Here is a 27910-nt window from a genome sequence, read left to right on the forward strand (position 1 = left end):
TTAATCTATTAGCAAAAACATTTTCCTCCATAGATCATCTGATCTCATTTTTTTAATAGAAAATATCACATACTTATTGCTAAAAGATAAAAAAACTCCAGTGATCTCTTCAACTCTTTCAATTATGTGTTCAGGAACTTTTATTCAAAGCATATCGTATAATTATTAAAAAATTCTATAGTCAGTTTGTGTGCAGAGGAAGAAAAAATACACTGGACAGTGCAGAGATGCAAAAAAAAGCAGCTAATTTCAGTTTAATTATTTAATGTACAATCTTTGACTCAGTTCTACACTTGAGACTTATTTATAGTTTTTGATGTCTACTTGAAAAACTGTACAATAATTCAAATATACTTAAAATGTGACTTTGTATGTGTCCTGTGTCCATTTTAACCTTTTTATAATAAATGGTGTGAATGTTAGACTAACCTAATTTCTGTCAAATTGACATGTAGTTTTTCCTACAGGTTTTGTCAGATAATGAGTCCTTCCCTAAAAGAATGAGTCTTTCCCTAGTAAATAGGATCTCTGGACTCATCAAACACCATGCCATAATATATGTTTGCTTCTGTTTGTTTGGTAATTAATCTATTTCACTGACTGATCTTTCTTTTTAAAAACTAATACCAAATAATTTTAATGATTACTCCTTTGGAGTATAATTTACTATCTAGTACTGATAGGATATCTTTCTACCTACTTTTTTTTTTCATTGAGAATCATGATATTTTGTTCTTCCATATGAATTTTATTATTATATTTCTAGCTCTGTAAAATATTCTTTTGGAAGTTTTTCAGAATAATGTTGAATAAGTAAATCAATTTAAATTGAATTGCCATTATATTGGATCAACCCAACCAAGAGCAACTAATGCTTCTCTAATTATTTGGGTCTATGTTGCTTCAAAGAAGGTTTTTTATATAGACCTTGAATGAATCATGGAAGATATACTTTCAAGTATTTTATAGTTTCTGTAGTTATTGTGAAAGAAAATTTTCTTTCTCATTCTTTGTTATATTGGTTAATAGGAATTCTGATGGCTTATTTATATCAATCTTATATCCTGTGATTACTGATTATTCCAGTTGATTTTATATTTGAATCTCTTGGGTTCTGTGGTATAATGCATTATTTTCAAAAAAGTGCTAATTTTGTTTTTTCTTTTCCATATTTAGTCCCTCAGTTTCTCTATCTTGTCATTGCTATAGCTAGCATTTCTAGCACTATTTTAAACAGTTGGTGATAACAGGCATAATTTCTATACTTATGATTTTATCAGTAAAGCCTACAAACTTCTGCCCATTCCATATATCATTTATTCTTGGATTTAGATAATGTTATTTATAATTATTACAATAAAGTTTCAGTTATTATTAAGATTGAGGATTTTTAGTTATTCTATTTTTTAGGGGGGGGTTTTGCAAGGCAATTGGGTTAAGTGACTTGCCCAAGGCCACACAGCTAGGTAATTATTATTAAGTGTCTGAGGCCACATTTGAACTCAGGTACTCCTGACTCCAAGGCTGGTGGTCTATCCACTGCACCACCTAGCTGCCCCCATTTTTAATGATTCTATAGAATAATAGACACTTGTTAATATAACATCTACATTACAAGCTCTGTTGAAGAAATGAGAGACTCAAGCAAACACTGTCCCAAAATCTGGCATTGGAGACAACTTCAGCTTAGAGTTCTGGTACTGTATTTTGTGTTTTCTGGTAGATTTCCTTTCTCTTTAGGGGAGGGATGATTTCAGTCAGAGAAGCTGATTAGGCTTCTGCAGCCTGCAGCAAGAATGCCAGTATTTTTCTATCTAAATAAACTCCCTCCCCAGCCCCCAATTTCCACTGTCCTTTCACTATAAGTTTATTCCCCCCTTTACATAAAATTAAAAGCTTACAGCCACTAGGGCTTATCTGTTTGATTAATGCTAGTATGAGCAGGGATTTGGTGAAAGATTTACATTTTTATAAAGAAACAGCTTTAGAAAAGCTAAGATATATAGGAGATGGAACACATAGTGACTCTATGTAGAAGTCACAAACAAAATAGAAACACATTGAAATCATATACCAAAGCTATCAGAGTCATAACAAAGATATAAATATACCCTCAGATCTAGTAGAAACAGAGTAAAATCTACCCATTCCCTAGGAACGGGAACATAGGCCAGCTATGGGAGTGATACCATTCAATGCTACCCAGGAAAGTCAGAGATTTCCTATATGTGTTATGAGTACGCATCCTTGTTCAAGTAATCCTTGTTGGGGTGCTTCATACCAATGTTATCCATGGACACCTAACACCGGTTTACATACATGAGTGGTTTGTATATATACCTATATATGTAAAGATATCATATATTTAAAATTTTGTAATATAAATACATGTATTAGACCTTACACTCCATAAGATCAGATGTCTTATAGGAACCTTTTAATTCCCCCAAAGTTTAGCTTATTGAATTTATGCTTTATACAAATAGATGTTAACTGAAAGTTTAATAAGTTAAGGTAATTGCAAGAGTTCCATTTGCTTGATGGAGAAAATGGGACAAGGAGAGATTAGGTAGCATAGTTATCTATTCAAACATTTTTCAGTCATGTCTGACTCTTGTGATACCATTTGGGGTTTTCTCAGCAAGGATACTGGAGTGTTTACTATTTCCTTCTCCATTTCATCTGACAGATGAGAAAACTGAGGCAAAAAGGGGTTAAGTGACTTGCTTAGAATCACATACTAATAAGTGTCTGAGATCAGAATTGAATTTAGGAACATAAGTCTTCCTGACTCCAGGCCCAGCACTTTATCCAGTTTTCTAAGTGGCAATGGAGCTTAGGTAAGGGAGAAGGAGATGCATATTGCTGATCATAAGACAACAAAAGGAGTAGTGGTTAAAGAGTCTGCCCCAGTATCCCTCATCAATCCATTATGACAGATTTGGATCTTCTTACTTTTCAGAGACACAGATGCTTCCAAATGTCAGAGGTCTAGAATCAAAAGTTGGTTTTCAATGCAAAATAGTCCAGGCATTTTTACTAGTAATATTTTTATGATGGTAGTGTTGAGTTTTTTTGGTTTGTTTGTTTTCCGTTAATTTCCTTTAGCCTCCTTTGGGAAAGAGAAAGGAAATAGGTGTTCTTGGCTAAGTTCTGGATATTGCTGGCAACAGGATTAATCCAGTACATAGAAGAGTATAGTATGGATTCTCTGTAAAACAGCAACATCATTTAAAGAAATTTGTACTTAGGACCCCTTTGACCACCACCCACTTCATTGTACTATGATCTCTAGGTATCTGATGGAAAGTAAGACCCAAGAGTTCTCAGTTCTACAGGAGAAAATGAAAAGATTCTCTTGTTATCACCACCCCCCTTTCTCCTCCCCTCCCTCCCCACCACAGCTTCACTGCCACTTAGAAATCTGTTACAGGCCAGATGAATTTGCTGAGTGTTCTCCATATAAAAGCAGTTGCTGCAGGAATCCAGAGACCATTTTTATGTTGCTTAAAGTGCTGCACATTGCCACTTAAATGGTAGGTGAAGCTATAAACAAAATCCAAACCTCTTTAAATGTAACGTTATTCATTCTGAACCTATTACTAAAACACCAGGGATTATAATGCTGCGGAGCCCTCTGCAGCTGCACACAGGGATGTGACTGTAACACCACCGGCAAGGCAATAGGTACTTAGGAATATGCCTTATCATCATCAAGATCATTTGTGGATAGAAACAGAGAGTAGCAAGTGTCTCATGCTGTGGGAAATATTCTATGATTTGCAATGAAAGAGTTATTCCTTTCAACCAAATAGGAAATAGTCTAGCAGAGACAAAAAAAAAAGTTTTTTATTATGTCCTCTATGACTGAAAAATTTCACTAATTTTCCATGATAAGTATTAACCTAGCACATCTAAAAATATCTTCTTCAACTAAATATGTGTATTTCAAATAGGTGATCATTATAATACCCCCCCCCCCAGGAATTCTGAGGTCCTTAAGAGGAACTGCCTGGCCTTCATCTCAATATGCCTTACTTTCCTTATGTATGAAACAAAGGCAGTGAATTAGGGGATTTCTAAGATTAAAGCTAAAGGTGGCATTTTTTTTTAATTAGGAGAGTAAATGCAGTCAGTGGGAGTAGAGGATGGGTGAAATAAAGAACCATTTATGTAATCTTTGGACCTTGAGCTCAGAAAACAATCAAGAGGAGATAGGCAAAAAGGTGTACCCCTAGTAATATGCTTGTGTTCTCATAAACTTACAGGGAGCATCCACCTGGGTGATCACTGCCATTAGTCCCATATCCGTGGAAGGTCATTACCATTAGTCCTCCCTGGAAGATTCTCTACTTCTCATGCTATATACATACCTGTTGTACCATGGGAAAAAAAGTCTCAACTGCTCCCTATCATTGGTCCAGGCTAGTCAGACTATCCCTTTCAAACTGATTTCAACTGGTTGCCTTCATAATGGAAGTTTGAGAGAACCAAAAGGTTTCTGTAAGTTTGTTCTCTGGGGAAAATGGCTTAGCAAACTGTGGTATATGTATATCATGGAACACTATTGTTCTATTAGAAACCAGGAGGGATGGGATTTCAGGGAAGTCTGGAGGGATTTGCATGAAGTGATGCTGAGTGAGATGAGTAGAAGCAGAAAAACACTGTATACACTATCAGCAACATGGGGGTGATGTTCAATCTTGACGGACTTGCTCATTCCATCAGTGCAACAATCAGGGACAATTTTGGGCTGTCTGCAATGGAGAATACCATCTGTATCCAGATAAAGAACCGTGGAGTTTGAACAAAGTTCAAAGACTATTCCCTTTAATTTAGAAAAAAACAGATATCTTATTGTCTGATCTTGTTATCTCTTAGACTTTGTCTCTTCCTTAAGGATATGATTTCTCTCTCATCACACTCAATTTGGATCAATGTACAACATGGAAACCAAGTAAAGACTGACAGATTGCTTTCAGTGGGGTAGGGGGTGGGAGGAGGGAAGTAAGATTGGGGGGAAAATTGCAAAACTCGTATAATATCTTTAATAAAAAAATGTAAAAATACTGTCGGACTTTTATAAACACCTTGAAGGAGTGAGAGGAAGAAAGTACAAAAATGTTAGACATAGAGAAAGACCAGGAAGTGAGCTGGCATGTATGCCTGAGTACAGAACTTGTTACCTATATCCATTTGCACCTATTGAAATAAGTGATTGCTCTCATACTTGGACTTCTTTCATTGTCACCTTCAACAACTTGATGACACTAGTGCTAAAGCCAGTTACAAGACCATTTGAACCAACTGGGATTTTAGTAAAAGGGATTTTGGACAATTTACAGATGAGGATATTGAGCCCCAACAGGATAAAGGGATTTGTCCCATGTCACATAGGCAGTCAGTGACAACACCAAGTCAGTGTTATTTTTATTATACACATACCTATATCTATATCTATCTTTATCTATATCTATATGTCAACATACTCTATCAAGTGATTCTGCATCTAGGAAAGAGAATACTGAAGTGATTACCTGAATAATTATAGGGTGATTGAATGGCAGAAGAAGACTAGAACATTAGGCCTTGAGTCAGGAAGACAGGAATTCAAATCATACTGTAGCTCTGTGACTCTGGACAAGTCAACGTTTACCTCAGTGTCCTCATTTATAAAATCAGGATAACAACAGCACACACATCTCAGGATTAACATAATAAACTATATAAAATATTAGTTATTATTGCTGTTAGCTATTATTACTTATTCCAGTTAAAAATTTTACCACCATTTTCCAAAATGTTCAGATAACAGAAAATTATAAGATAGTCTGGCCTTTCTCACAACCACTAGTTACTAACTTTCTTTTTTTTTAATGTTCATTTAAAACTACTAAGGTACCAGAAGCAGCCTGGCATAGGGGATATTCTGTCTCTGATATTTACTTACCATACGATCTTAGGAAAGTCATTTAACTTCTCCACACCCCAGCAGCTTTCTAAAACTATAAATTAAAGAACAAATCTTAATCAGAATGAATAAATGAAGTTTCCTGATCCTGGTTTTCTAAAGTAATAAAATCACAGGTCTGATCTTTAGGGAAAAAAGTAGTAATTACAAAGATTTTTTAAAGTTTCTAAAATTCTTTGTAAATGCCTCTTATCAGGTTATAGGTGCCATTATCTCCATTCATCACTGATGGCAGCTAGGGAGTGTCCATGGTTAGAATACCATCCACAGCAGAAGCTACTTCTATCATTCAGTTTTTTAAGGATACATGATTTCCTCAACAGGAAAGGATTTCCTTTACCAACATAAATCACAGTCCTACTATAATGTAGTCTTGGAGAATTATTGCAATTAAAACTCCCTTACCCAATTCAACCAACTTGATGATGAGCCTTCTGTCAGTCAGTTGGGAGCAGAGACATATAGTCCAAGTTGGGCTTTGCCAGCTTGAGAAGGTATGGCCAACTTTCCTCTCTGCTGATATGTCTTCCAGAAACCAAGGTCAGTCTTGAGGGAGTCATTCGTTCATTCATTCATCACCCAATAAATAATTTAAATAAACATAGAAATGTGCTAGACACATAATAGAAATATATTTATTAACTGCTTCATATGACATATATGTGTGTGTATGTATGTCATATATATATATATATACACACACACACACACACACACACACACACTGTCCCACAAGGAACAGCAAGTGTAATTACTGACCTCTTTGTGGCCTATTGGCTGGTTGGGGAAAGGCGAAGATGGTCTCCTACTCCTCACCATGGAGTGAGCCAAATTCACATAAAGGAGAGGAACAATTACAAGAATAGGGAACATAGACTTGGGGGTGACAAACCATAGGAAAAACCTTCAGCAAGCAGATGAGAACAAAAGGGCAAGGGAAACCTTGAAAAACTGAAAAGCAAAAGGAGAGGTAAAGAATTAGACAATAAGACAAATACCACCTACTTCATAACACACTGGGCTGTTGTTTTCTCTGTTCCACAAATATTATGAGAACTCAGAATATAAAACTATACTTTGGGATTATCTAATGTCATCTGAATAAAGAAAGGTCATAAAGTTGAGGGAAGAGGTCTATTATTATTTCATCTAATATAAATATTTTCCATTTATTTGAGCCCTATAGAGCAATAATTCCTAGCTTTGATTTGGTATTAGGCCTGCATACCTTCCATTATCTCAAAGAGTATCACAAATTCTCAAAATAAAATTTTATTTCTCCTAACATTAAGGTAAAAAATAATTGTAGCATAACACTTTGATGAACTGAAAAGAAAGATCAGTTATAGTTGAGGAAATACATTGGAATGGATCAAAAAAATCAAGTTTCTTCAACAAGGTCAAGAATCAGAACCATAGAGAGGGAAGAATATTTGCTTGCCTAGCAATCATGATCTTTTCCCATAGTTTATTTGGAAGAAAGGAAATTGTATCCAGCCACCATCTTCATCTCAGCTATCAGAAGGGAATGAGGTCAAATCATCTAGGAAAAAGAATTCCTATCCTCAGAAATGATAGTAATCAAGGAGTCTTTTAATTTATTCCTTTATTGACTGTCCAAGATATAACTTCTTAAATTGAAAGTTCAATTATGCAGTGTGAAACAAGGTTAAACAGTATTTACTATCTGGAGGTGGACAAGGGTAAGTGACTGACTTTTGCAGGAAGCGGAGGCTTAAGAGAAGAAAACCAGACTAAGAGATTTAAACACTGCCATGGGGCTGAGGGATGAGGATGATATTGTCATCTAAAAGGGCCTCATTGGGATAGTAAGAATCTAAGCCACAGATTAGAGATTTCAAAAACAAAACTGATTTTATGACATATATATACAGTGGGTGGCTACCTGCAAATACTTGACTGAATATTTCACTAGTGTCATTTCACAAATAAGTGTTAAAACACTGAGAATTTGTCAGAAGTTACATCTTTGACCAATCAGAAATGAGACTGTAGGAAAAAAAAAGAAAGAAAAATGCAGCCTTCTTAGAGAAAAACTATTCAAGGTGAGGCCCTCCCTAACCCAGTCACCTACCCACTACTCACCCCCAACTTGGAAAGACTGTAATGTGTTTGGAATTAGTTTTTCCTAGTGGAAAGTTTGTGTTTCCAGGCTCCTTATCCTCCCAGACCACAGAAGCCATATTGTGCAAAGTTGCAAGGTGCAGTTTTGTTGAGGACAACTTCTCCTCCCCAAAGCAATGTGAATTGATCTCAGAAAAACAAGTGAGGAAATCCTGTATTGATTAACAATGTTATCTGTAAAGAGCACACCTTCAAGCATGCAGACCAGAAATGATCTTTTGCACTGTCAGCTGGGTTTTGTTGGAGGAAGGCAAACTCCGGTTCTTAGGATGAAGCTCTTGAAAACCCAACTTTGAAGCTCACCTTCAAAGTTTCCCAGGACTCCTTTCAATGTCCTGATCACCTCCCCCCAACCCCCATGCTCTACCTTCCAAGCTGCATTACCTTTGCTTTTCCTCCTGTCTCCTTTTACAAGTGCATCATTAAAAGGGAAGCCATTTGAGGATAGGAATTGGTTTTGCCCTTTCTTTTTAGAGCTTTCCAAAGCCCTGACCTTCTCCCATCCCTCTCCACCTTGGAAAACACAATGTTAACAGCTGTAAGTAACAAACTCCTATACCTGGAATCTTTATAGCAGTATTCCTGGGGGATCTTAGAATATAGTCCTTTGTCCCCCTGTGGACAACCATTCTATTTCCATTCTACTGCTGCTTAATTAGCATTCCTATGTTGACTTTATGTTGCAGCTAGTTCTCAGTGGCTAGGGCTAGGATTTAGGAAGACCTGAGTTCAAATGTACTTAAGACACTTACTAGCTATATGACTTGGACAAGTCACTTCACCTCTGTTTGTCTTAATCCACTGGACATGTAAACCACTTCGTATCTGACAAGAAAACCCCATGAACAGTATTGATATTCTGTGGATCACAAAAATTCTGCAGCATAACAATAACCACCCCTCCTCTACTTGTTTAGTGACATGGAGTACCAGGCAAGATGCTGTCATATATGTCTTAACAACATAATAAGAATTTTTAAATATTTCAAGCTCAGGTCTTTGGGCTTTAATTGTTTGCATGGCTTCCAGGGAAATGTGAACTGTTCTGATAGTTGCCAACAAAATGTCACCAGCAAAGCTAGTTTAACACTACTGGATTTTTCATTGTTGTTTTCATTGTTTTCATTCTAGTGAAGTTGTTCTGAATAAATTAGAGGCAGCTAAGGACTGCAGAGTGCCGGACCTGAAGTCGGGAAGCCTGAGTTCTAATCCAGATTCAGAGGCTTATTAAGCCTCTATCTAGTTCAGTTTCTTCATCTGTAAACTAGAAATAATAATAATAATAATAATAATAATAATATCCACTTCCCTGGGGTTGATGGGAAGATTAAAAAAAAGATTTGTAAAGTACTAGATTATATAGATATATACCTATTACAAAACAGTAAGAGTGAAGGGGAGAGACCATAGGTCAGTTGTCACTTTTATAAATGCCTTCCAATAGTTCTATTCTTACCATTCCACTATTCTATTAGCATACATTGGGCATCTTTTTTTTAAGGTTTTTTGCAAGGCAATGGGGTTAAGTAGCTTGCCCAAGGCCACACAGCTAGGTAATTATTAAGTGTCTAAGGCCGGATTTGAACTCAGGTACTCCTGACCACAAGGCCAGTGCTCTATCCACTGTGCCACCTAGCCACCCTGGGTATCTTTCTTCCTGTCTTACTTGAAGCAATTTTTATTCAACAGAATGAATTGTAAATGACACTTATTTGCTGCAAGGAAAATTAATTACGGATAAGCAAGATATATACTTAATTTTCTTATAATTTTATTTTGTTTTGCTTGAAAGACAAGGACCAAGCTGGAAATGGTGGCTCATACTGTAATCCTTATTGCCAAGGAGTCTGAGGTGGATGAAACTTTTAAACTCTTTGTAATTACTGTGGTGAATCTCTAGGAGTGGGGAGATTGCCCAAGGAAGAGCAAACAGGCCCAGGGTAGAAACAGAGAAGGTTAAGATTCCCATGCTGATCAATGATGCCAAAATGAGTAGAATGCAGCCCCAGAAGTCTGAGCAGATAGGAAAACTAAGTCTTAAAAAAAAATAAGACCATCTAGATCAACCCTTCTCAACCTTATCTCATTAGCTTATTCCCAAAACTTAACTAGGTTCTAAGATGGCAAAAAAATTAATTAAAATTTTAGTTAATGTTTTATATGTAGTCCACAATCTACTCAACTCTAGATCCACATGAATTACTCAGTTCCATTGGAGTAATTTTGGAATATGTACCTAAATTTTCTTGAGCCCTCATCCCAGTACACCCATAAAAGTCACCTTAATTAAAATCTGAACCCTACTAGTAGACTAGAGAACAAGTGTACTTTTTAAAAGCAAATATCTAATCAGTTAGATGGCATAGTGTGTAGAGTGCCAGGGGTCAGGAAGTTTCATCTTGTGTTTGAACTCATCCTGAGTTCAAATTTGGCTTCAGATACTAGTAAGCTATATGATTTTGAGGAGGTCACTTAACCCTGTTTGCCTCAGTTTCCTCATCTATAAAATGAGCTGGAGAAGAAAATGGCAAACCGCTCCAATATCTTTGCCAAGAAAACCCTAACTGGGATCACAAAGAATCAGACATTGAAAAATAACTGAACAAAACAACAATAACCACAAAAAACAATTAGCAAGAAAATAGGGAAGATAGTCTTTGGGAAAACCTTCTGGAAATTAGGATCCAATCCCAAGCAAAAAGTGTGGAAAACAGTTTTTAGAAAGACCCATCCTGGGGCGGCTAGGTGGCACAGTTGGATAGAGCACTGGCCCTGGAGTCAGGAGTACCTGAGTTCAAATGTGACCTCAGACACTTAGTAATTACCTAGCTGTGTGGCCTTGGGCAAGCCACTTAACACTATTTGCCTTGCAAAAAAAAAAAAAGAAAGAAAGAAAGACCCATCCTGGAGACTTATGGTATAGTGGCATAAAAGTTTATAGTCAAGTCTAATTCCCCTAGGAATCCCCCCAGAAAAGATGAAATAAGATGACTAGGTAAAGCACATTCAATGAAACTAAATAAAAAAAACTGGTATTTTCTCTGTCCAGTTCAGAACTGTGTGGAAGCCTACAAAGGAAATCTTAGGGCCAGTACAGGCTCTGCAAATGATCTAAAACCACTGGGAGCTCAACCCAGGTCTGTTGGAGCTACAGTGATGGCTAATCCAGTTCCTTTGTAATCATTATACTAAGACAAGGAGATGGAATGTATATGGTTATCTTTTCCACACCATGACTTTATATCTCAATTTCAATATATTGCAGGTCAGCATAAAAAATTAAATAGGAATTTTAGGGGGGAGTTTGTGAAAGTCGCAGATGACACATGAAAGCCAAAAGATAATACAGAAAAAATTTAGAAACTCAGAAATGCATAAATTATATATATATATATAATAATATGTATATTATAATATATGTATTTATAATATTGTATAATATAGTCCATAACTATACTTAACCCAAATTTTAAAATAAGGTATTGAAAATACCCCATAAAAAGAAAAGAAATTCAGAATTCTTTGGTATGAAGGAAGGGCCAAATTTTTTTTCCTCCAACAAGGGGTCTTTCAGGGGTAGTGCTGGGTCCCTAATCCCAAAGATATGCAAGGAATAACTGTATATACCTCTTAGTCTTCCATCAGACCTAAAGCCAATCAGTGTGAAGAGTCCTATCAGAATCACAAAAGAGAAATGCAAGCTCACTTTACAATGTCTGACCCAGGTTCAGATATTCTGTCCACAACATAGGAGGAACTCCAAGGGACTTCAAAGCAGTATGATCTCTAATAATCAGTGACCATAACAAGAAATCAAGGCAAAGAAATTTCAAAATCCCACACAAGAGTCCTGGAGTCAGTCTGATATTTTAGAAGGTACTTAGATGATTGCAGCAAAGGACAGTGCCAACTCCTGGCTGGTGATGTCAATCTGATACAAAAAAAAAGACTATCAAAGTATCAAAAGTCTAGGAAAGGGAATTGCAATTCAGAGCCACAATGCAGCACCCAAAGTATTGGAGTGCCTAAGATGGGCAGAGAGGTGCAGGGTTAAATATATTTCAGCAGGTGAGGTACATAATCTAGAGAAACTGTTAGTTAAGCTGTTTTGACTAATAACCTGAAAATCTATAAAGAAGGCTGAGGTGAGGGAGGAGGTGACATATGATCAGAACAGTAGGCTCAGTCTTCGGGAACAGCAACAGGGAAATCAGTTCGGACCAGTTCCAGTCAAATGTCTGCATTCAATATTCCAATTTCGACTGGTTACAATCCCTCTCAAGAAGTTCATAGCACTGGATCAGACAAGGTCAGCTGCTGCATTCAACAATTATTACACCAGATAAAGAGAGGAGGATTGGGACTAGTAGCCAGTAAAAAAGAGGCAGAAATTAGGTACCAAAACAGAGACCCGATCCTAAGTCCCTGCATGAGGTTCACAAACCTCTGGCTAGAGTTGTGGAAGAGGAGAGAGAGGAAACCCCCAGGCCTGTGTCATTTAGAATGGTGTCAGGTCAGTGACAGTAACATCTAGACTGGGGCCAAACTAGGGACCAGTAACCACATCCAATAGTATGAAGAGGGACAAAATCTGTCCTTAATGAGGTTTATCCTTCATTCTCAAAGAAGACCACAACATTATTATCAGGTAGGTGATGCCACGACAAGAACATGAATTGGATTTGAGTGGGGGAAGGCTATGCTTAGTCTTCAGTCTCACTTTCTCCTCTAGAGCCATGTGGGTTCAGTGGCCAGATATGAATCAGGATGACTGAAGATGGCCCTGGATACAAGGCAATCAGGCTTAAGTGACTTGCCCAAGGTCACACAGATAGTAAGAGTAAAAGTGCCTCAAGTCAAATTCACACTCCCATTCTTCTAACTATAATAAGGTCAGTGCTCCATCTACCATATCACCTAGAAACAAATGCTGGATACACACACACACACACACACACACACACATATATTTATATGAACATATATATATATATATATATATATGAAATCTCATAAAAATGATGACAAAATATTATAGCTCAGAGAAACCAAAGAGCTAAACCCAGAAGAAGAAAATAAGTCTCTAAATACATGTAGTGATTCAGAAAAAAAATGATTTGTCTGCAAACTTTAAAAGTTGATGGAAAAAAATAAAGAGATAAATGAGAACTCAAGGAAAAATGAGAAAGGGATAAGTAAACTTAGAAAGTAGAAAACCTTATCCAACTTAGTGAACCCTCTAAAAAATATAATGCAAAAAAACAGAACTGAAATGCTCCATAAGACAATAAGAAAAATTAGAATTTCAAAGGGTTTGGAAAAATAGAACCTATGAAGTATTTACTATCAAAAACAATATACCTGAATAAAAAGATTTAGGAGAGATAAATTTAAGAATCACCAGACTCCTTGAAAACTACAAACAAAAAAAAACCCCTAAGAAAACCCCCCAAAACTGATTATAATCATTCAGGAAATCTGCTCAGTTCATACAGAACCAGAGAATAAAATAAAAATACCTCCTTCATCACCTTCTAAAAGAGACTTCAAATTGAAAATACCAAGAAACTTTATAGCTGAAATCAGAGCTTCCAGATCAATGGAAAAATATACAAAAAATATGTCTTTGTTTTAACCATCTTAAAGATGAAGCAATACAATGTGCCAAAAACAAAAGAGAAAGACAAAATAAGGAAAACTTATTCTGAAAAACTGAGTAAGGGAATGGGGGTGGCAGGGGGATGTGGTAGGAAGGGTAGGAAAATGACTTCCAATATAATAGAGAACTTCCAAGCACTTATGATTAGGATTTTAGAACTAGGTAGAATGTTTGAAGCACAAATACAGGAGAAAAATTGAAAACTAGAAAAGTAAATACATTTTACTACTCAGAAAGGACTCATGATGACCAAGAGCTTACATTTTTATGGGGGTGGAGAGGGAGAGACAAGTGTCCCTTCAAAATGTTAATGCCATAAAAAGTCAAGACAATATAAAGACAAACATAAATCCTGAATAGCTCTTGCTGTCAGAAAAGAAAAGGAAGGGGGAAAAGAATACACTAGGAAAGAAATGATGAAGAAATGGATGAAACTTACTATTTCTCACAATATGCAAAGAGGGAGGAGCTAGACATTTCATGAAACCCATTTTTATCTGAATACATGCATACTTTCTATAGAAATACATTAAGTTCACAGGGAAATAAATAGGGATAGTGAGGGGGAAGAGTGAAGTCTAAGAAAGATGTGAGGATGGAATAGTCACAAGCAAAACAAAGCAGCTGAGGAAAGATTCTCTTTGGAGAAAAGAGTCAAACTTAAAGCCATTTGCTATAAAGAATTTGCCCCCTCTCCATTCTTTTCTGAATATGCCACAGCCAATAAATAAAGTCACTCCCTCTTGCATGTCTTTATTCCACTGATGCAATGGATCATTCAGCTGCATGGTCCTGTATCAGTGCTATGTTGGTTCGTTCTTCTGATCTTTCACAATTCCTAAGGTCACAACACAGTCAATTCCAGCTCCAAGATGTCTAGTCAAAAAGAGAAAGTTATTAAACACATAAAGGAGTCAGACATTATACTAAGGCTTTGGGATAAAGAGAAAGGCAAATCAAAAACAAAAATAAAAAATGGTCCCTGCCCTCAAGGGTTCACAATCTAATCCAACATGCAAACAACTTTGGATAAACAAATATAAGTACAAAATAAATGGAAAATAATCAACAAAAAGAAGGCACCAGTATTAGGGAGAACAAATAAAAGGCTTTGGGTAGAAAGTGATATTTTTGCTAAGAACCAAAGAAAGTCAAAGAAGAAAGGAAAACCAGAAGATAAAGATAAGTAGGTAAAGAATTTATTGTTACCTCTGTGACTCCCTGATATTTCCTTTCCCTAAAGTATTAGAAATATATAGGAATTTCTGTCAACATAGTGTCTTCTTTTAGCTCCCCCTCTTTTTTATCCAACACATATATCTCTCCACTCCAAGCCAGGGTTCACACTTCACTGTGCAATCACCCTTTATTATTATAAAGGACACTATCTCTTCAGAAATTGAGTCTTGGGAACTTTTCCCAGTGAGTGATCTTTCTCTCAGTCCTTTTATCAAGGGAAATACAGTCCATTTCCTCCAACATTCCCCTATTACACATAAATAGCATAGTAATTTTAGATCAAATTTACAATATTATACTTCTTTATTTTTATGCACTCTCTGTCCACTTTATAGTGTGCTGCACCCTCTGTTATAGTAAATATGACAGTGCGTTTATGCCCATTTTATAGGCCTTAGAACAAAATGTTGTTAATTTAAATTTATTTAATAGATTTCTTTTTGTTGTAACTTTACCTTTATGATGTATTATTGATGATATAAGTGACTTATTTGATGCCTAGTCCTTGGTCACACATACAAACACAAAGTCATAACTTGATTCTATGGCAAAATACAATCTTTACAATTGTTCATGCACCATTATCTGTTCTCAGAGAATGAGGAAATAGAAAAAGTTCTTTAAAGAATTTATTAGGGGGGCAGCTAGGTGGCACAGTGAATAAAGCACTGGCCCTGGAGTCAGGGAGACCTGAGTTCAAATCCAGCCTCAGACAATAACTGCCTAGCTGTATGACTTTGGGCAAGTCACTTAATACCATTGCCTTGCAAAAAAATAAAAAAATAAAAAGAATTTATTAGGTTCCTCCAAATAAAATTGATGTATACTTTAACATTCAGTAAGTTCAAAGCAATGCCAGGCATAGAGGAAAACAGTAAAATATATATTGGGGGAAAAATATGATTCTGGGTGAAGAAACCAAAAAAAGTGAAATATTTCTAGATTAGAATACTATCTCATCCTTGTACACCATGTTTATATTATTTGAGAAAAGTCAAAGGTCTTGAACACTGAGGCTACCACAGGACATGTCTCTCATTCCCCATAAAGTAAATCAAATAGAGCTCATCTTAGCAGATAATTAGCATGTATCATTTGTTCAAAATTCAATACCAAATTAGGGGAAAAAAGGGGTAAAATATTTAGAAGTTATGGTAGAACAATTAATACAGCTCCAGCCTGATCTATTTTACTGCATTGAAACTGAAGAATGGAAAATGGATACCACAAAAATCATTCTCATTATATCCCAGATTAGATAACTGCCCTAATAAGCAGGAAAAAAAACTTCTGAAACAGTTAATACTTCACTTCTCTGTCAAACAAAAAACTCTGACAGCTAATGCCAATTTAGGTTTAAACTCTAAAATCATTTACATCATCTTAAAGAAGAGGATAAATAAAATATTATGAAGAACACCCCTTCAAGAATCTTGAAGAAGTATATACAACAAAAAAGAATTTAAAGAAAATGTGTGATTATCTTAAGAATATTGAAAGATGGAATTGAAAAGAAGACAAAAGAACATTGAGAGATCACTTCTCAAAATATCTTAAAGACTGTTGTCATTCAGTTAAGTCCAGCTCTTCCTGACCCCACAGAGCATAGTATGCCAGGTCTATCTCTCAAAGTCTCACCAAGTTTAAGTCTGTTGTTTACATGACCTTATCTATCCATCTTATCCTCTTTTTCCTTTTTCCCTTCAATCTTTCTCAAGATCAAAGTCTCTTCCAATGAGTCCTGTCTTCTAATTAATTGTGAAAGTATTTAAGCTTCAGTATTTGACCTTCCAGTGAATAATCTGAATTAATCTCTTTAACTATTGACTGATTTGACCTCCTTGTTGTCTAAAAGACTTTTAACAGTCTTCTCCAGCACCACAATTCAGAAGCACAGATTATGAGCTGCTCAAAGCAATGGCAGGTATAGAGGAAAATAGCAAAACATATGATTCTGGGTAAAAAAACAAAAAAGTTTTCCTTATTGTTTAATTCTCATATCACTACTAGAAAAACCATAGTTTTGACTATTTGGACCTTTGCTGGCAAAGTGACAATTCTGTTTTTTAATATGCTGTTCAGATTTACAAAAGTTTTCCTTCCAAGGAGCAAGTGTTGTGTTTTTTTTAAAGTTTCATGGCTGCAGTCTCCATCTGCAGTGAGCCCAAGAATATGAAATCTGACACTGCTTCCATTTCTTCTCCCTCTATTTGCCAGGAAGTGATGGGACCAGTTGCCAAGATCTTAATTTTTTTTGATGTTAAGTTTCAAGCCAGTTTCTATATTCTCTTCTTTCACCTTCAAGAGGTTTCTAAATTCTTCTTCATTCTGCCATCAAAGTGGTATCTTTGGCATAGTGGAGATTGTTGATATTTTGCCTGGAAACCTTAGTTCTAGCTTTTGATTTATCCAGTCTGCATTTTGCATTATGAATTCTGCACTTAAGATAAGTATATAAGGTGACAATATATAATCTTATTGGACTCCTTTTCCAACCTTAAACCAATAGGTGGTTCCATATTCTTTTCAAACTGTTGCTTCTTGGCCCAATATAAGTTCCTTTAGAGACAAATAAAATGATCTGATACTCCCATCTCTTAAGGACTTGCCACATTTTATGATGATCCACACAGTCAGAAGCTTTAGTGTAATCAATGAAGCAGAGGTGGATGTTTTGCTGGAACTCCCTTGCTTTCTCCATAATACAGTATCTAATAAAAAGATACTTGGGTTAGATAAAATCATGGATATAATTTCTACTCCCCAAAAGGCAATTGAGAAAATAATAATTCTTGGCCCATTTGCCTACTTTATTTCCACAAAATTATTTTGAAAATAATTTCAGTATGCATCAAGTATACTTGATGAAAATATGAGAAGGGAACCATCAAACTTTCCCAAATGAACTTCTGCAACAAATCTAATCTTCTTACTCACATAATTAACTGAAAGGTAGGGAGAAAACAAGATTCCCCCCCTTGGCAAGGAGATCAAATGGAAATCAGTAGTCTGCCTAGACAGCAGACACTTGTTTGCTTAATGTCAGAAAGGAATAAATCCATAGAGATAGAAGACACCAAATGTTCATAGCTGCCCTCCCAGGTGAAAGAGCAGCCACTATTTCTCTTTTCTACCCAACCTGGCAGCTTAGAACAATCCTATCTCCTTTCCCCACAGAGAAAAAAGAACCAGCTATGAACAGGTTGCCTCTTTAGTACATATGCTCAATTCTAACTCAGTACTACTGAGCCATTAATTTGTTCAGCTCCACAGCCAACTAGAAGAGTTTTCATCATCATCTAGTACTGATCTCTGAATTGTCATAGCTAGCTTTCCTAAATTTTCCATATGATCATTTAGATTGAGATGAGGAGGGGGAATATAGTTATCTATACGTATATATGCATGTGAAAGCTTGAAGAACTGCTTCCATCCCCAATGACCAGTTTATCCTATTGCAGGGGCAGCAGGGGCAGCAAGGTAGCTCAGTGGATAGCATACAAAGACTGAAGACCTAAATTCAAATCCAATTTCAGAAATTTACTAGCTATGTGACCTTGGACAAGTCATTTTAATCCCTATTTGCTTCAGTTTCCTTAAGTGTAAATGAGGATAATAATAGCACCTCCCTCGAAGGGTTTTTATGATGATCCAATGACATATTCTTAAAACATTTAGCACAGGGTCTGGTACATATCATAGACTATTAGTATAGTAGATATCATCATGGTGATGACTGGAAATGGCAGAAGAGGTATAATAGTCATATATTGAGGTCCAGTGATACGAATGCTGGTCTGTTGAAGGGTAATTTCACGACATCTGGGGGAAAATCTCCAATATATTAAGAAGACAATATTTTGAGAATTTGCAAGAAGTCATTGATTATTTGCAATTTACACTTTTGGAGAATGTTTCTTCATCAATGAGATCACAAATCCATTGAAGAATTTAGAAAAAATAATAGTGACTTGAGTACAATGCTTTAAATTACAAATTATTTTCACATTATAAATTTTCCTTTAATCTTTATAATCACATGTAATAGATATTCAAGGTAGACATTAATGACTACATTTTATTGATGGAGAAACTGAGGCACAAAATTATTGAGTGACTTTCTCAACATCACACCTAAAGAATGGCACAAAAGGAAATTCTAGGTACTCTAAACCAGAAGCCAATGTCCTGATTTAGTGATAACTTGATGGGAAATATAGAAATTTATATATTTTTCAACAGAGATAACTATGAAGGAAAGTATGAATGAGAGTGTTTTTCTACCCTTACTGTGTCTACTACTCATTCTAACTGGCTTGGGAAATTCTCTTGAGTTCTCTTCTGTTTTTCTCACTCTGTCTGTCTCTGCCTCTCTGTGTCTCTGTCTCTATCTCTGTTTCTCTCTGTCTCTGTGTCTCTCTATGATTCTGTGTCTCCCTGTCTTTCTCTGTCTCTCTCTGCATCTCTATGTCTGGGTCTGTCTGTCTGTCTGTCTGTCTGTCTCTCTCTCTCTCTCTCTCTGTTCTCTCTACCTCTCTGTCTCTCTCTGCCTCTCTGTCTCTGTCTCTCTCTGTTCTCTCTACCTCTGTTTCTCTCTGCCTCACTCTCTCTGTCTCTCTCTGCCTGTCTCTCTCTCTCTCTCTCAGCTCCTCAAAGCTTAGAATAAAACCCAAAAGGCCCTGGAGCAAAGCATTTCATCTGCTTGGAAATAAGGTGATTAGATAGAGATTAGGGAAGACAGGTTTTAGTCTTGAATTTATGACTTTCTTTTTCTTCAAAGCTTAAAAAAATTAAAAATATAAATAGGAAATAAAATGCACAAAATGTTCTGAGCACCCAAACAATGTGTTGCTAGCCAAACTAGGAAAGTGACCTCACAGTCAGAAGTAGCTTAATTCATTATCAATAGGTATCTCTGTCTCTTTAAACTCTTAATAGCAAAACAAACTCAAAATGTAATTAAAAGTATCTTATCTTTATCACCAAACCATTGTAAAAACGTAAATGAACTGTAAGCAAAACTTTTTAAATATCAAAGAAACCCTTTGTAATGAACTTTCCCACCTAGGGTTTTAGACAATAAAATTAAAGGGAGAGTGGAGTATTTTCACCATTATTCCCAGCAGTTTCTCTGTATAGTCAAGAATTCAGTCACTCTCTGTTGGACTCTCTTAATGAAAGGAACTGAGCCAAGGGAAGGAAAAAATTCAAGTCACTAAGACTTGAGTCAGACTCTTGGGAAGCTTCCTCCATCTGCTGCTGCTTCAGCTTCCGAGCCTGCCATCACCGCTCTCTCCAAAACTCAGTTCCATTCTTCTACGTTGTCCCTCTCCAGAGAGACATTTTTGAATGCCATACAGAGGAAAACTTCACCCTTTAATTCAGATACCTAAGACTAGAGAGTCCTTTCTTCAAAAATGGGAAATAATACAATTGCCAAGGTCTTCAGCAATTTAGGGCCCTTTGCCTGAAGAATGATTAGATAGCATTTAGGAACAGAATGAATGGAATTGCCAGATTTGATATAAGAAAGTTAAATCAGACTTGCAAATAGGGAGGGACCATGATAGCACTAATACCAAGGAGCAATACCATAACACAAATAAATGAAACTGGATTTATTCTTATGTTGAAGTATCTCTGGAACTTGTGAATTTATAGTATTTTTTGGAGTTTTTTTTTTAGGTGTTTTTTTTTTTTTGCAAGGCAAATGGGGTTAAGTGGCTTGCCCAAGGCCACACAGCTAGGTAATGATTAAGTGTCTGAGGCTGAATTTGAACTCAGGTACTCCTGACTCCAGGGCTGGTGCTCTATCCACTACGCAACCTAGCTGCCCCCAAAAATAGGGTGGTTTTTTTTTTTAGATTTTTCAAGGCAATGGGGTTAAGTGGCTTGCCCAAGGCCAATATAGTATTGTTTTAATATGATGTTTTAAAAGGATTTTGAAGCAGACCTGCATTGGAAGTTTCTAAGATACAGAGCATGTTTGTGTTTCTTCTATATTATCCAAGAATCTAGGAAAGTATTCTGTTTTCATTATGTTATTGATTATTTTCCTAGTAATAGGCCATAGAACAAATAATAAACATTAACTATGATGCAAAATTTTTACATAGTTGTTTACCTCCCCTTTCCCCAACACCAATAAGTCCAGGAAAAATTCAAAGTAATGTTATGGAAATGTTCAAGAATTTGTTGAAAAGTTCTTTAGGCAAATACACATCAATACAGCAAGATATTTTATAATCAGTTTTTTATATGCTCAGAGCAATGTCCTATGATGAATAAAGACCAATGGGCCCAGAATAGTATTTTCAGTAGCCTTATACGGGATAGGGCAGGATGGAGGACAAAGGGGTAGGTGAATAATTATATTCTGATATCCAAAGGAGATGGGCCAGCTAGATGACAATGGATAGAATGCTGAGTCTGGAGTCAAGGAGATCTGAGTTCAAATGTGACCTCTGGGACTATGACTCTGGTCAAATCATTTAATCCTTCTTGTCTCAGTCTCATCATCTGTAAAATGAGACGGAGAAGGAAACAGCAAACCACTCTTGTATCTTTGTCATGAAAACCCCAAATGGGGTCACAAAGAGTTAGACATGATTGAACACCTATAAAGCAGAAGGAAAGATCTATGTTTGTAAATAGATCAGTAACACTAGGGGATCTGTTCTGGAATATACAACTAGCCAGGAAATATTCATCATGAGTAAATAAAGCTGAGCCAGAAATTCTTTTAACATTAACTAGTTAATCACATGGATTAAATTTTTGGCAGTGTCAGCAAGATTCCACAAAAGAATAAACTTCCATTGGTTATAAGATTTGCTTTAAAAATAAAATGACTGTATGGGAGTCAATATAAAATAATTTTAATATCCTTATGCCAGTTAACAGGGTAATTCAGCATAAGTTTTATGGGCAGATAATGTAAGGTCCACAAGATCAAACATTTATGGATAATTTAAGCTCTAGGAATGAGTGGTTTTACAGGTAAGCTCACTAAGGGGATAGTGAAGATTAACATCAGAGCTTGTCTTTAAGTCAGCTGATCACTGTCTTACCATGCCAGTCCTTTAATGAGTAAACGTGTCAGCTAAGAAAATTGGTAAAATGCTCCATTTATATTAAGACTAACAAAAGTGACATAATATGTGATGATGATGTTTGTTCTCAAAGAAAACTAAGTCATCAAAGAGGTGATGCCATGACAAGCAAGTGAATTGAATTTGAGTGAGCCTCTCTTTCTCTTCTGAAGCCAGACATGAATCAGAATGACTGGAGAAGATCTGGATGTGGGGCAATAGGATTAAATAACTTGTCTAAGGATATACAGTTAGGATTAAATATCTGAGAGTAGATTTGAACTCAGGTCCTCCCCTAGGGCTGGTGCTCTATCCACCGCATCACTTAGCTGCCTAAGAATGTATCATATATAATACCAGCTGTAGATTCAATATCCTGACCCCTCTTATTTTGAGTCTCTCAATAAAAGAAGGGAGTTTTAAGCTTAGTTGATTCCTCTCCACAAACAATAATTCTTGGCATTGTTTAGCAAATGAGATTTGTTTTGGTTGAATTTCACTCAGCAAAACAGATACATCTTTTTACTTGCCTCTTATGAACACTCCCTGAGAAATGAGGGAATGAAGGACTTTCAAGGACAGAGACTTTTCTGGGGAAATTGAGCTCTATAAGAATATGTGTGTCAAAAATGACTTCTATTAGTTGAAAATAAATATTTTTACAATACTAATATTGACAGGCATTTATGTAGGCAGAAGCAAACCAGACTACAAATCAGTACCCCCACTGACCTGTCATACTTGAGTCCATATTTCACAGCCAATCTTCTCCAAACCAAGCAGAGAAAGAAGAGGAAGAGCTGTGGACAGACCTGGCTAGGAGCCCCACCCAGAGAGTATGATGTAGTCTCTACTCTCACCAGGGAAAAAAAAAGAGAGAGAGCCAAGGGGAAAAAAAAGAAAGGAAAAACACAAAAAAGGGGAAGATCCTAACCAAATCATTACTCTGCTTTTCCATTTAGAATAGATAGAGAAAGGAAATATGTGAGTTTAGTAAGGAACCAGTAAGAAAGAGGTCAAGAAAGAGGTCAAGGAAAGTAAATAGGTAGGTTAGTGATCTGATTTGGGTCTTTCCCATATACTTTCCCCCACATAGAGTCTATATTGACCTTCCAACTAGACAAAAGTTGCTCTTTCTGTATTTCAAGTAATAGATTCAATAAAGCAGTCCTTTTAGATGTCACCATTTAAATGAACGGTTTTGTCTGCATAGAAAAGGACTATCAGTCTTATCAATAGAAAGCCACCTCTTCAGTCCAGTCACATATCCCACTTCTTTCTCCTTTTCTAAGATCTATTTTCTGGTTTGAATTTAGGGGATTCAAATTACTGTAAGCTATTGCAGATAAATGGAAGGAAAATAGATGTCAATCAACAGACAATAATTTTGTCAAGTACAACTATTCTAACAGTTTAATAGTGTACTTTGGAGATATATCCAATCATGTGAGCTACTTCCACATTTAAGTCAGGTACATATCTAATTTAACATGAATAATATGGGGAAAGCGGAGCTGATTTTGTGCTCTCTTATATTTGTCTTTTATATCTATCTTCTTCCCACTCACACACTCAGCATTCCAGTTCAGACATCCATCACTTTTTTCCTTGGGCTATTACAGTTGGAAAGAAGCATCATACCTCCAACTTGGGAGTCAGAAGACAAAGCTTCAAAATGTAACTTTCTACCAATGAAACCTTATGGTAATCAGTCCTTCAATAAGAAAGTAAATACTGGGTGTTCAAGGAGAACCAGCATCTGTGGTGTGAGGGCTTAGTGAGCCCTTTCCGGGGGTGCTCATATACCTTTGCAGTCCTCCTTTCACCCAGTTCTCACCTGTGACTCCAAGAAGCTGTAGCATATATATAGCAGCCACAACTCAGGAAACATTCTGGGCAAATCAGTTAGATAGGAGGACTGTCTACACCATGCATGTGAAGACTTCTCTCAGTGGAACGGGTGCATAAGAACAATTTGTTTCAATGGCCATGGAGGGTGCTGAGGAAGGCTCCATGAAGTGCTTAGAGTTTGTCAGATATCTAAGATGTCAAGGTCACCCATTGTATCCTGGTCACCAGTCATCCTGACTTTCTTCTTGTTACTGGACTTCAATGACTCTGGAAGAGAGACTATCTTTTGGGACTATCTTTTTTCCTCCCTAATCTATTTATCACTAGCATGCCATGCCTGGAATGACTTAAGAAATTTTTATCATGTTATATTATACTAGATGAATAACCTGTGAATAAACACTGAAATAACATGGAGGCTCATATGTAAGAACCATCAAGTGGTCCAATATGGCTTTCCTGGAGTGGAAAAAGGGGTGCAATGTAGAGGAAAACTGAGCAGATAGAAAGGGACCAGATTATAAACACCTTTACATGCCAACAGAGGAATCTATTTTTATTGTTGGAGATAATAGGGCAGCACTGGATTTTACTGAGTTGGCAGTGATGAAGATGGTTAAAATCTGCTGTAGGAATGTGACTTTGACATTGTGGTAGAAAGACCAATTAAGAAGATATTAGAATATTCTAGACTCTAAAAAGAGTCTAAGATAATGAAGAGGAAAAAAGAGACAGTGACAGACAGACAGACAGACAGACAGACAGACAGAAAGAAAGAAAGAAAGAAAGAAAGAAAGAAAGAAAGAAAGAAAGAAAGAAGAGACTGACAGTTGGACAGCCTAGTAGACTGGGCTTGGAATCATGAATGCCCCAGACAAGTCATTTAACCTCTATTTGCCATAGTTTCCTCGTTTTTCTTGTGATGGTCTTTTTGGTAAGGATGAGTAAGATCTTTTGAGTAATGATTGGAAGGAGTCAAGCCTGAAGGTATAAGTTTGAAGATACTCTTCCCTTTTAAAGGTTACTGATCAGAGAAACTAATAGCTTTGTTGTTTTTGAATCTAAAAAAATTATGCTCCTAGACCAACAATATATAGGACAAATGGATATAATTTTAATCCAGTACTCCCTTTCTCAAAGGAAAACAGAGTGACTGGGCTCATGGTTCTTCTCTTGCTCCTCTTAAGGCAAGATTTAAATTGGCCCTTGGAGAGGAGTGGAGAAAGTTTTATATTTCAGAGATATCTGTTTGTGCTTCTGCAAGAGAAACGTTAAGCCAACCCCTTTGGACATACATAAACTACATGAGCAGCATGACCTTTACATAAAAATCAGAAAAAATAATTTTACAGAATAGAATAAGCTTTAGACCCAGCTTCTATCCTTTTTGGGCAGAAAGAAGAAGAGGTTAAATAGATCATACTTCACTCATGGATACTTATTATCCTCCATAGAAGCATTCCCAATTCTCACTTCTCTCATCTCTTAGCCCCCACTCATCTCATAACAGAAAATCATGCATGAGAGGCCAGGGCAGCCTTACAGCTGCTTGCTACCCAGGGTTCTAGTTCAGTCTTACTTCTTCTGCCCTGGCAGCCAAACCTGGATTAGAATTCTGATAGTCTCAGTTCTTCCCAAGGTTGGAAGAAAATATTATGTCTATGCAGGACTACATTTCATTCAATCACTTCTTTCCCTTCCCCTACCCCAATCTCACTTGTATCTAGGCTCTTAAGACTTCCTCTGCCTGCAGAAATCCATTCCCAAAATCCTGTTCTAAATGAAATATTATTGTTCCAGATGAATGGATAAATGTGAGGAACTTAAAGAAACTTGAATTACATGAATTGATAAAAACTGAAGTAAGCAGAATCAGCAGGACTATTTCCATGATTACAATAAATGTGAAGAAAAACTACTTTGAAATATTTAAAAACCTTAATTAATGCAGGCAATGATTGGACTCCAGAGGACTGATAGCGAATATGCCTCCCACCTCTTGGGAGAGAGAGGTAAAAGAAAATCAGTGTGAATGAGGAATATAGTTTGAGACATGGACAATGTAATGGTATGTTTTCCTTAACTGTATATAATTCTTTGTTATAAGGGAGGATTCGTTTATAAAAACTTTAATCTATCTATCTATCATCTATCTATATTCATTTATCTCTCTTTTTCTTTGTGATAGGATTGGGAATAATAGGTAATTATGACAATTTTTTTTCAAGACCATCAATAAAATGATTTTTCAGAGAATTGTTATATCATTGATAGGAGAAGGATAGCTTGGAAGCAGAGCTGGTTCAAGGGAAATAATGGGGTATACAGTGAATCTGAGATAATAGTGAATCTTCCAAGTAAAATCCTTAGGCCAGTGGAAATATGGAACTGAGACTCTGCTAAAGGTTTGAATTTTAAACAAAAATTAGTTAGAGCTGAACCTTTGAGAACAGACAAATTCACCAAAGGAAAGAATAGATAGATAGATAGATAGATAGATAGATAGATAGATAGATAGATAGATAGATAGATAGATGGGAGGCTTGGCAACTCCTCTAGTTATGAAGTTGGGTGGGTGACTAGATTTCTAACAGAGACCAAGAAAGATATATGATCATGTTGGTACTGATGTATTTCTCATTCCCTCATAACAAATGAAGAACTTGAGGCTCTAAAGAATTATGTCTTGCAGCAGTTGACAAAATAAGTCAGGAACAGACCTTGACCAAAAAACTCAACTCTGTAATGCTTCCTGAATACAACCGTTGCTTTAGCTGTTTTTCCAGATGTTAATACTTTAGCATCAGTATTACAAAGTTGATACAAATCCGGTCTTGGAGTCAGGAAGAGCTATTTTTAAGCCCTGCTTCTGATAGCAATGATCTTGATAATTCTGGGGAAATCATATAATCTCACAGAGTTCCAGTCAATTCTCTAAAACGTAAATTGGAGAAGAGTTGCTTATCTATTTTCAGTTAACTATAACCAAAGGTATGTTGATAAATGTTTTTTCAAAAAAATTAATCCATAAAAACTTTTAGGTTTAATTGGCATTATCAACATTTTTGTCACCACTTTCTTAAGTCTAGATAGATGATCAAGAAAATAATAATCCAAGCCCCAATTTGTAGCATAAGAGAAATTAATATTATACTATTATATTAGTAACTAATTATTGTGATTCACTTTTTTCCTGCTATTTTCTTTAAAGGTCCAACTCCTATTAGGTTCAGGAAGTCTCTGAAGGTCATGGCTAATTAATGAGATTTCTCTTAGCCCTCCAGGATTATGCTTGTCAATTTTAGGCAGAACCCCATCCAACTAGGAGACCTAATTTCTATTCAAAAGATAAAAAGAATACAGCTTGGGTAAACCCTTAATCTGGGGCAAAGAATCTCAGTTCTTGGTCCCTCCATATCAGTTGAGAATAACCCAACTCATAAAGGGGAAAACCAGGGAGGTCTAGATAGAAATAACTTTCCCTGCCCAGATTGCTGCTGTCTCATGTCAAATCACATTCTCAGCAGGAGGAGCTAAAGATTTAACCCACCTCTTCATCAAATGTTCACCAATCAGGATTGATTTTTACTTGGAGTGAAATTCACTTTCAGAAGATATTTAAGACATTTCAGAATCTCCCTTGGCATCTTTGATTATTCAAAGAAACCACTGACTATCAATTTATTGCCTGCAAGCTTGCCTAATTCATAAATTGATTATTAATTACCAAGAAACTGTCTCTCAGCTTGTCATTCATCTCCAGCCTTTAGCAATTTCTATTCACACTGAAAAAAAAACCCAACTGGTTTGAGTTAGTTCCAGCTTACTCCTGTAATAAATGGAGAGCAGGGAAATGTTGCTCTCTGATTATTCAGAATTAGAAGCTAACTCTAATTCTGACACTGATTAGCCATGTCTTTAGTATTAAGAAGTGAATGATTGACAACATGTGAT

General features: G+C 36.2%; 1 long non-coding RNA gene across 2 annotated transcripts in view; it reads right to left on the reverse strand.

Moving 5' to 3' along the window:
* LOC141497263 (uncharacterized) overlaps positions 1–24595 on the reverse strand; it is a 188798-nt gene extending 164203 nt beyond the window's left edge. The window contains exon 1 of one of the 2 annotated variants that reach the window (XR_012471272.1): positions 22838–24595. This is a non-coding gene — a long non-coding RNA (uncharacterized LOC141497263). Of the gene's footprint in view, positions 1–5950; positions 9376–22837 lie in introns of those variants that run through there. The other variant, XR_012471273.1, reaches the window with a different exon arrangement.
* Positions 24596–27910: the final 3315 nt, after the last annotated feature.

The sequence above is a fragment of the Macrotis lagotis genome, chromosome X (assembly GCF_037893015.1).
Source record: "Macrotis lagotis isolate mMagLag1 chromosome X, bilby.v1.9.chrom.fasta, whole genome shotgun sequence".
NCBI classification, from domain to species: Eukaryota; Metazoa; Chordata; class Mammalia; order Peramelemorphia; family Peramelidae; genus Macrotis; species Macrotis lagotis.